The following is an 11,194-nucleotide window of genomic DNA, read 5'->3' as shown; positions in this document are numbered from 1 at the left end:
TTCCCAAGAGTACACGCACTGCCAACACAGTGGAGGCATTAAGAGAGGCATTGTAAAATAAACCATTTTCTCAGAAGCTACAATTACTGGAGTTAAAAGCATAGAATGAACACTATTAGGACCAAAGAAAATTATACAGAGGTAGCCAACCAGTGAGTTCACAAAAATCAATGAACCCGGGATGTCAGGAGGTCACTTCCTTTGGCCCTCAGGGTCCATGGCTCGCTATCCTGAGGAGGGCCTCGGAATTGGATTTTCGTCCATGTCAACTCAGGGTCTGTGTATGCTGACGCCAGCACCATGGAGTGGATTCCAACCCGTAGCGAGCCTGCATAGAGTTTCCAAGGAGCGGAATATATGTATGTATATATAGTAGTGTAGTGGTTACAAATCAGGCTGCTAACCTCAAGGTCAGCAGTTCGAAACTACCAGCAGTTCCATGGGAGAAAGATGAGGTGTTCTGCTCCCGTAAAGATTTACAGCCTTGGAAACCCTGTGCAGGGTCACTATGAGTCGGAATCAACTCCACAGTACTTAACAACAACAATATATATATATATATATATATACACACACACACTTGGCTGCAAGTGCAGTTAAGAATAAAGGCAAAATTATGAAAATCAATATCGTTGACACATTTTGAAACCCATAAAAATTGTAATTAGTGTATTTCTATGGTCTATACCCCTCCTACTTTAAATTAAAATGTTCTTGGTATATATTATGGCTCTAATTGCACCTTACAAAATCACCTGAAATAATATTAAGAATTCAAATGAATGTATATCTAATGGTGGAATTACTGGCATACCTAATAAAATAGTAGAGAGGATTTTTTTAAACCAATAATAACTCCTCTCAAGTAATACTGCATCATTTTAATAACCTTTTATCTATCAAAAACATAAGTCTTATCTTCTTTACTGTTAAAAAAAAAACAGAATAATTAAATGACTTTTATGCGGTTATTGAATTACCAGTACAATCCTGCAACCACCAATAAGAATGAATGGAAGGAAATGGCATCTCTCACTTCCTTTTTTTCCTCCTAAGAGAACAGTGTTATACCACCTTGGAAAGAAATATTATATGCATTAAAAGTCAAATTGTTATTGTTTCTTCAGACATTCACCACCATGTCAATTTCTATGACAATAAAAATAAAAATAACAACATTGGCAATCTTCTTAAAATCCATCCCTCCAAAGATGTAACAACTAAAAACTTTATCATTATTCTGTTTCCAGCAAATGAAAACGTCACCATTATAGAATGTTTCAGCAAGATTCAGTGTGGCAAAACCATTCATAAACCTACAACTCCTTTCAGAACATCTGCTCGTTTAGCATCCCTTAGTACAAAGAATGTCACATCTATATGATTTCTTTCCACTTCACCTGCTAGTCCCTTTGAAGAGTTACATTTGACACTCAGTGACAAATCACCTCTCTTAAGGCTCTTAAGTAACATATCACCTTCTGCAAACTTGAGATTTAAATCTTTTGCAAGAGAATCACTCTCTACCATGCCAAAAGTGTGCTTTCTAGGAATTCTTACAGTCTCCCTAAAACCTGAGGCCTTGTACAATATGTCTCCTTGAAGTAGGTTTCTTTTTAAAAAAAGATAGGAAACAGCTGTTTATTACTATCTCAAAAAGAACTTAATATAAGTTCTTTATATTCATTGGACTTTTTTCATAGTGAAGAAAGACATAAAAAAAAAAAAAAAAATGTGTCACATCCTATTTGCCTTCCTCTATAGAAATGTGTTAAAACTAATTAAAATGACAATCTTAAAATTATTTCTGTGTTTGTCTGCTACTGTTGAGTCAGTCCTTGGCTCGTGGCAATCCCATGCCCAACAGGATTGGACTGCAGTGATCCATAGTGTTTCCTTTGGTGGATTTTCAAGAACATGTCACCAGGACTTTTTTCTTTGTATTTCTTAGTCTGGAAGGTTCTGCTAAAACATGCAAAGCATGAGAACAACACTCAGCCTCCTCTGACAGATGGGTGTTAGCTATTCTGGAACACATTGGTCTGGAATTGAACTCAGGTCTTCCACATAAATGGCAAGAATTCTACCACTGAATCACCACTATCTTCTAAAACCATTTCTAAACATTGTGAAATAAAAAATCAAGTCAAATATTTCTTTTTAGAAAATAGAGATATATCAGATATCTTTTTTACACATGTAGTAATAGAACTGAAAGAAATGCCATGAAAGTGTCTAGACTTTTTCCCACTCCTTGCAATTTGACATGTAGTCAGTGATACAAATATACGTCTTCTATTTTTTTTTTTTTTTCTTTTCCTTTAATAATGTTTTTCAGTCTTTGTAACACATGGATCAGTTGACTTGGTACATAAGTAATTTTCCATCAAAATAACACATACTAATCAGTTCAATTCAATGGCATTTAACAACAATAATAAGTCTAGCTATTCTATTGGCTACAAAATAGAACTTATACAATTATTGTGAGTTTCAAAACATGAACCAAATGAATGTTTCAGATCCAAGTTCACAAAGAAAGACACCAAGGTCCTTAAAACAACAAACAGAAGTTTCTGCCAGGATTTCCCATGGTCTCATTCACTAAGCAGGCAAACTTAGAAAAACACTTGTATGATGGAGAATTCCAATTTTCTGTATCCTCCTCACATTCACCACCTGGCTTGATCATCTGTTATAACTTTCCTAAACCAATCTCTTTCTTATTTGTATGTGGAAGCCAGGCATTCCCTAAGGAAATGCACAAAAATGAGATATTTTATGGATGCAGTCACCATGTAACAAATGACTCACGGCAACCATCTGAAATGTAGCGATTTTGCATTTTCTAAGTCTATTTACTATATGCCTGCTAAACTCTAGAGACATAACCAAGACCCTAAGTGTTTTAACATGTCCGGAAGACTCTAAAAGATGAACTTTTGATAAAGTAATATGTTTCTCTGGGCGTAGCTGTTGCTTCCAGGTAACTATAAGTATGATGGTCATTAATACAGTGCTTGGCAGAAATGCCTGAATGTATCTGTCACAATTAAAATAAATAAAAGGATACAAAGAGTCACATATGACCTACTTCAGTTTCTGAGGTAAATCACAGTTAAACTTTACCTGGCATATTTTTTGTCATTCGTATCTGTCTTTTAGTACATTAATGATATAGAATAGAGACAGTTCTTTTTATAGTTGTTGTTTAAGCAACTACTATTGACTAAACATCAAAATTTCAAATATATTTAATAGTAGATAGCACCAGATACATTAAAATGGTGAAATGTTGTTGTTGTTGTTGTTATTATTGGATGCCATTGAGTCAGTACCAACTTATAATGACCTTATGCACAATAGAATAAAACACTGCCTTGTCCTGTGCCAACCTCACAATTGTTGCTATATTTGAACTCATTTCTGGTGCCAGTCTACCTATTTGTCTCCTTTGGTGTCTTCCTCTTTTTCTCCAACCCTTTACTTTACCAAACATGATATTCTTTTCCAGAGATTGGTCCCTCCTAATAACGTGTCTGAATTATGACAGATGAAGGCTGGCCACCCTGACTTTCAAGGAGCATTCTGGCTGTACTTCTTCCAACACAGATTTGCTTGTTCTTTGGGCAGTCCATGGTGTTTTTAATATTCTCCTCCACACCATAATCAAGTGCATCAATTCTTCTATGGCCTTCCACAGAAGAATGTTATTACACTAATAGTCTAATTCTTTGTCCTACTTCCAGTAACTGTTTATAATCATCTTCATCTATGGTAGTCAAACTTTTAAAAACCATTTTTTATACTTCTTCAAGCCCAACTTGCCCTACATTCCAGACAGTGTTCCAGCAGCTGGATATATAATAGTAATCGGATATTTAATAGACTTCTCAAAATTAACATATTCAGAATGAAACATTTAACTTAACTCATACCTAATCTTTCTCCAGTCTTCCCTTCTTAGGAAGTAAAAGGCAGAGGGATTCATTTTTAAAAGATAACATTATATTTCTCAAAAACCTCCAAAGATGTGTAATATTATTTAAAATAAAAGCTATACACCTTATATAATCTATGGATTCCATTAGTTTTTATCCAGTTACCACTACAACCGCACTATCTTCTTTTACCCTTGCATGGAGTTCTCTTCCCAGAGAAATACAACTGGCTCATTTCCTGAAAGTTTTATAAAAGTGTTGCTTAAATATCACATCAGATAAAAATTGTCAAGATCAATAAAATTACAGTCATAGTAGGTCTTTCAATTTGTCATGCTATTGTTGTTGAGTTGGTCTGACTCAAAAGAATGAAACATTGCAGGTCCTTTGCCATCCTTACAATCCTTGCTCTGTTTGTGTCCATAGTTTCTTCCACTGTGTCAGCAATTCTTTTTGAGGGTCTTCCTCTCTTTCCTAGACTCTACTTTACCAGTCACAGTGTCCTTCTCCAGGCAAAAGTCTCTTCTGACAGCATGACCAAAGTACTCACCAGTCCTGAACTATATCTGCACCTCTTCCAAGACAAACCTGCTTGTCCCTCTGGCAGTTCATAGTACACTTCATAATACTTGCCAGTACCACAATTCAAAGTATCAGGTCTTCTTAGGTTCTTCACATTCATCCTCCAGAGGCAATTGAAAACATAACGGCTTCAGTCAGGTGTACCTCCATCCTCAAAGTGAAATTGCTTTTAAGCACTTTTAGAGAAATCTTTTGCAATAGATTTGCCCAATGCAATATGTCATCTAACCTCCCAATTACTGCTTCTATGGGGGTTGACTATGGACCCAAGCAAAATGAAATTCCCAGTCCTCTCTCACTTTAACATGACACTGCCCGTTGGTTTTCTTCTTTACTTTTCTTTGGCACTTTTCACCAAATTATGTACTATGAACTTCTGTTTGTTTGATTCCTGTCTGTTCAAAATTGTGAACCCACCATTACCTAAAAAAAAAAAAAAAAATCAAAACTTCAATTTTTCACCCTCATACTTGTGATTTTGATCTTGTTTGGAAATAGGTTTTCTTATGTTCTGTTGATGAGTTCATAACAGAATTAAGTATAATCATTTCTAACTTATACAGAGATCAGACTAGATACAGAGACACATGAGGGGAGGGGTATTATTCCATATGAAAACAGACACACATGGCAGATGAATCTACAACTCCACAGATTGTTAACTACTGGAACCTGAAATAGCAAGAAAAGAACTCCTAGAGCCACACTCCAATTTGAACTTCTAACTTCCAGAACTAGGAAATATTTTTCTGTTCTTTAAAGTCACCCATTAGTGGTATTTTTTTAGGTAACAAAGACACCTTCTCACCTCTCACTCAATAAATTTGGTTAAAAGTTCCATGAGAACAAAATTTTTGTTTTATGCAGTATTCTTCCCCTAAATAAACTAATCACAACTTATCTTATGAAGAATATTTATCAGGAATATTATTTAAAATACTAAAAAATTTAGTCTTTATTGCAAAGGGATTACTATTCTAGAGAACTTATTCTTCCCTATGTAACTGCAAAGCCATTTGAACTGCAAGGTCAGCAGTTCAAGCTCACCAGCGGCTCCTCAAAAGCCCTATACAGGGTTACTATGGGTTGGAACCAACTCTATGGCACTTAACAACTTAACAATGTAATAATTTAGAGATGATCTTCTCTAAGGTAGCCATTGGTGACATGTGAAATTGTTTTGTTTTAAGAATATAAACATTAAATAAATTACCTTCAGAGTTTAAAAAAATAAAAAATTGTCAGTATTCATCAAGGTAGTAGCAAAGTTTTTGATGAGATTTTAAGAGATTATAAAGTTTGGCATATTTTTCAGAATTGTAGAAGACAGTATTGTCATTAAAGAAATTAGATGAGTTTTTGGATAACTTAAATAACTACTTATAACAAATATTTATCAATTCAAAAGTTGTGGTAGTCTACATTTCTGAGTCAAAATACACTAGCACAATGATCAGTTAACAATAGCATATGTTCTATGTTACTGTGACTCTGATGTATGACACTCCTGGTATGGCACTTTAGGATAGTCACTAAACTGTGAACCACATGATCAGCAGTTCAAACCCAGCAGGTGCTCCTCAGAAACCCTATATAAGATTGCTGTGGAATCAACTAGATGACACTTAACAATAACAACAACATCCCTACAAATGGAGTCCTGGAGTGGCAAAGTAGGATAAGAATTGGACAGCAAGGTCTATTTGAACTGTAAGGTCGGAGGATCAAACTCATCAATCGCTGCTTGGAAACCCTATACAGGGTCTCTATGAGTTGGAACTGACTCAACAGCACTTAACAACAACATCCCTACAAATGATCTGAGAAACTAAACTATAAAAAGAAGAACACAGCATCAACATTGGAGGAAAACTCATTAACAACCTGTGATATATGAATAGCACAACCTTGCTTGAAGAAAGTGAGGAGGAATTGAAGCACTTACTGTTGAAGGTCAAAGACTACAACTTGTAGTGTGGATTAAAATTCAGCACAAAGAAAACAAAATTCTCACAACTGGACCAATAATCAACATCATGATGAATGGCAAAAAGCTTTAAAGAATTTTATTTTACTCGGATCCATAACCAAGCCCCATGGAAGCAGCAGTCAAAAGATCAAAGACGTATTGCATTGGGATCACCTATTGAAAACAAAAATGTCACTTTGAAGATTAAAGCGTGCTTAGTCAAATAATGGTATTTTCAAATACTTCATGTACCTGTGGAAATGAGACAATTATCAGGAAGATGGAAGGATATGTCTTTCAATTATGGTGTTGGTAAAGATGACTGGATATACCAAAGACTGCCTGAAGAATCAACCTATCTGTCTTAGAGGAAGTAAAACCAGAATACTACTTAAAAACAAAGATGGAAATATTTCATCTAAAGTATTTTGGACACTTTATTTATCAAGAGGGACCAGTCCCTGGAGAAGGACCAGTCTATGAGAGGGACAGCATATTTGATATAATGTTGTTGTTGCAAGTGCCAGTCAAGTCGATTCCAACTCATAGCGACCAGAATAACTGGTGGTCAGCTAAACATAGGAAGACTATCAATGAGAAGATTGACATAGTGCCTGCAAAGATGAACTCAAACATAGCGATGATTGAGAGAAAGTCCAGGCTTATGTAGTGCTTCATTTTGTTGTACCTGGGTTACTGTTAAGTCAGAACTAACTTGATGGCTCCTAACCCTACAAGCATCTCTGCCTAGACTCACTATATAGATAAGATGAAAAAATTTTTATTTTCCCATTTTGTTCCTTCCAATTGCCTCCTTTCTCTCATTTTATATCATCATTACTTTTGACTTTTGTTAAGAAATGGAGTTTTCTGTATTCAGTGTATGATGTCCTGTACCTTTATCAGTTTTTCTTCAGTGATACAGAAACATTGAAATTGATAAGAGTAGGCTGTCAGAAGTTATATGTACAATTAATAATTTCTATGGCTCACTTTTATGGAACTTTTCTAATGAATTTTTAACACATATGTTTTTATCATTCTTGGCATCAAAGTCTCCATTAATTTCATAAGCATTTTCTGGTGATATTATGTTCACATGTGGAAGTTTGATAGCATTCTTTATTATGTTCTTAACAAAAGTAGAATTCAATTTTTTCTAATCTGTTCAATTAATGCTCTGTTGCTTTTTCATGCTGGTCAGCAACCGTTTTAAGCTTTTTGCAGAAATAACAGAAGCTTAAACCATGTAATATTTGGTGTTTAAGGAGGAGAATGTTTAAAAAGGCTCAGTTCTCTATGAAAAGTAGTTATGAAAATTGTTTTCATTTTCTTGATTATAATTCAGCAATTTCCACAGTCTTTAAAATAATAAAAAGCAGTTAAGCCATGGGGTTTCAAGCCTTACCTAACACAACACTGGAAGTCTTGTTGGAAGGATATGAAAACATTTTTATATAAAGAAAATTAATAACCTTGAGCATTTGAATAAGAACAAAATAACCCATATACTATAATATTTCAGTTTATTTACAGAACATTTGAAAGTGTCAAAAAATAAAAACAAATATCTCAGCGATACCATGAAAGTAAAATAATAGAAATAAAGTATTTGCCCTCTGATGATTTATATGTATACATACATTTATTGTAAAAGTTGTTGCTAAGGAATCAAAATCAATATCAAAATTCCAAGTCAATGATACCAGATAAAATTTCTTGGTTTGATCATTGTAGAAATGGTCAAGAAGTTAGGAGATAGAGACAGTCATTCCCCTATTATTTCTCAAAAAATCTTAATATAAGTTTTAAGGCAGTAAAAGTCACAATTTAGAGGAGGATCAGCAAACTAAAGTCTAAGTTAGCTATAACTGAGGGTCTACTATGGAAGTGGAGTTCTTGTTTGGTGCTGTTGGTTAATGTGCCAGACTGCAAAGCTGTTTGAACTGCAACAGTGGTGGTTCAAGTTCACTAGCTGCTCCTCGTGAACCTTATGCAAGGTCGCTTTGGGTCAGAACTGACTCGACCTCACATAACAACAACAACTATGGAATGGTCTTTACATTTTTAAAGAGTTGGTGGTGGGAGGAAAAGAAGAGGGATATACAACAGAGACTATACGAGGGCAGCAGAATCTAAAATGCATATTATCTAAAACTTTACAGAAAAACTTTGCTGACTCTTATTCTGTAGTGTATTCCAAAATTCAAAGTTAGGATTTATTTTGCCTTTACAAAGAAAGAAACAAACTAATATATAAAGAAATAGAACCACAAGAAAGTGAAAATGTCATATCTATGCAAAAATATATCCAAGAATATGTTCTTAATTCAGTGATGTGCTGGATTAGGCCCATAGTGGCTTGCAAGAACCAATTGTTAGATATTCCAAAATTTTTTGTTGCTATTGTTAGATTCCCACCAGTCTACTCTGACTCAAAGTGATCCTATGCGCAATAGAACAAAATAGGGCTTGGTCTTGTGCCATCTCTACAATTGTTATTATGTTTGAGCATATTACCGCTGCCACTGTGTCAAATCCATCTTGTTGAGGCGTCTTCTTTTTTGCTGACCCTCCACTTTTCCAAACATGATGTCCTTCTCCAGGGAATGGACTTTCCTGATAATACATCCAAAGTCTGAGAGACAAAGCCTCTCTATCCTTACTTCTTAGGAACATTCTTGCTCTACTTCTTCCAAGACAGATTTGTTTGTTCTTTTGGCAGTCCACAACACTTACTTTCTTTTTAATGTTTTTATTGTAAATTGATTAATGTTTATTGGACAGATAATCAGTTTTACATTCAACAAATCATACATTTTGTTTCATTAAAATGATTACAATCCCCTCACAAACTTTCAACATTATTCACCATAATTCAAATGCATTGGTTCTTCTATGGTCTTCCTTATTCCTCTTCCAACTTTCATATGCATACGAAGGGACTGAAAAAATAGCATGGTTGGGATCAGGTGCATCTCAGTCCTCAAAGTGGCATTTTTGCTCTTGAACACTTTAAAGAAGTCTTTTGTAGCAGATTTGCCTAATCTAATATATCCTTTGGTTTCTTGACTGCTGCTTCCATGAGCATTGATTAGGGATACAAGCAAATTAAAGTATTTGACAACTTCAATCTTTTTCCCATTTATCATGATGTTATTTATTGGTCAAGTTGTAAGAATTTTCACTGTCTTTACATTGGGGTTCAATCTATAGTGAAACCTGTAGTCTTTGATTTTTATCAAAAAATATTTCAAGTTGTCTTCACTTTCAACAAACAAGGTTGTGTCATCTGCATTATCATAGGTTATTAATGGGTCTTCCTGTAATCCTGATGCCATGTTCTTCATATATTCCAGCTTCTCAAATTATTTGCTCAGCATAAGCATAGTGAAAGGATATAACCTTGGCACACACTGCTTTAAAACCATTCAGCATCCCCTTGTTCTATTTGAATGAGTGATCAAAATGCAGGCTCCTCATGAGTACAAATAAGTGTTCTGGAATGCTAATTCTTTACAATTTTATGTAGATTTTGTTATGATCCACACAGGCAAATGCCTTTGTATAGTCAATAAATCACAAGTAAACATCTTTCTGGTGTTCTCTGCTCTCAGCCAAGAAATCATATTAGCAATGATATCCCTCTTTCCAGGTCCTCTTCTGAAAACAGCTTGAATTTCTTGCAGTTCTCTGTCAATGCACTGCTATAACTTTTTTTTTTTTTTCATTATCTTCAGCAAAATATTACTTGAACATGTTATTAATGGTATTGTTTGATATTTTCTACATTCTGTTGGGTTACCTTGCTTTGGAATAGGCACAAATATGGATTTCTATCATCTAGTGACTGTCCTTCAAATTTCTTGGCATAGGCAAATGAATGCTTTCACTGATGCATCAGTTTGTTGAAGCATTTTAATTTACCTTCCATCAATTCCTAAAGCTTTATTTTTCTCTAAGTACTTCAGTGCTACTTAGTCTTCTTAACATAATACCACTGGTTCCTGATCATATAGTACCTCTTGAAATAATTGAACATTGACCATTTCTTTTGGTACAGTGTCTCTGTGTATTCCTTCCATCTTCTTTTGATGTTTCTAATGTCATTCACTATTTTGCCCATAGAATCTTTTAATACTGCAACCCAAGTCTGGGTTTTTTTTCTTCATTTCTTTCACCTTGAGAAATTCTGAGTGTGTTTTTCACTATGGGTTTTCTAACTCCAGGTCTTTGCACATTTCATTATAGTATTTCTGTACCTACATTTACAGTTTATTAAATCTTTCCAGTTATTTCTTTGGTTTATTTCCAGAAGCTTTAGTTGGCACATTTTTATTCTGTCAGATCCTTTTAATTATTCTTTTGTCCTTTGTCCTCTCAAGCTGCTTTTGAAATTTTCTGTTCAGTTTTTTTACTTCATAACTTCTTTTAGTCACTTTACCTTCTCTATGCTCAAGAGTAAGTTTCAGAGTTTCTTCTTATATGCACTGTGTTAGTTGTTAACTCATTAATAGCTTGTCATCAACCATTGGTGGAACTATTTATACCATAGAAATTAGCAAGGACTCCAAAGATGACCTTTTTGGCTTTTATTTATTTTAATTTTTTTAATTGTGTGTTTGAGATTCATATTATCAGTACATCAACTGACCAAATATTTTACATGAATTAAAAGGTAAAACTTTTGTCAGTGAATCTT

The sequence above is a fragment of the Chrysochloris asiatica genome, unplaced genomic scaffold, assembly GCF_000296735.1.
Source record: "Chrysochloris asiatica unplaced genomic scaffold, ChrAsi1.0 scaffold00073, whole genome shotgun sequence".
Taxonomy (NCBI): domain Eukaryota; kingdom Metazoa; phylum Chordata; class Mammalia; order Afrosoricida; family Chrysochloridae; genus Chrysochloris; species Chrysochloris asiatica.
This window is presented reverse-complemented; position numbering follows the sequence as displayed.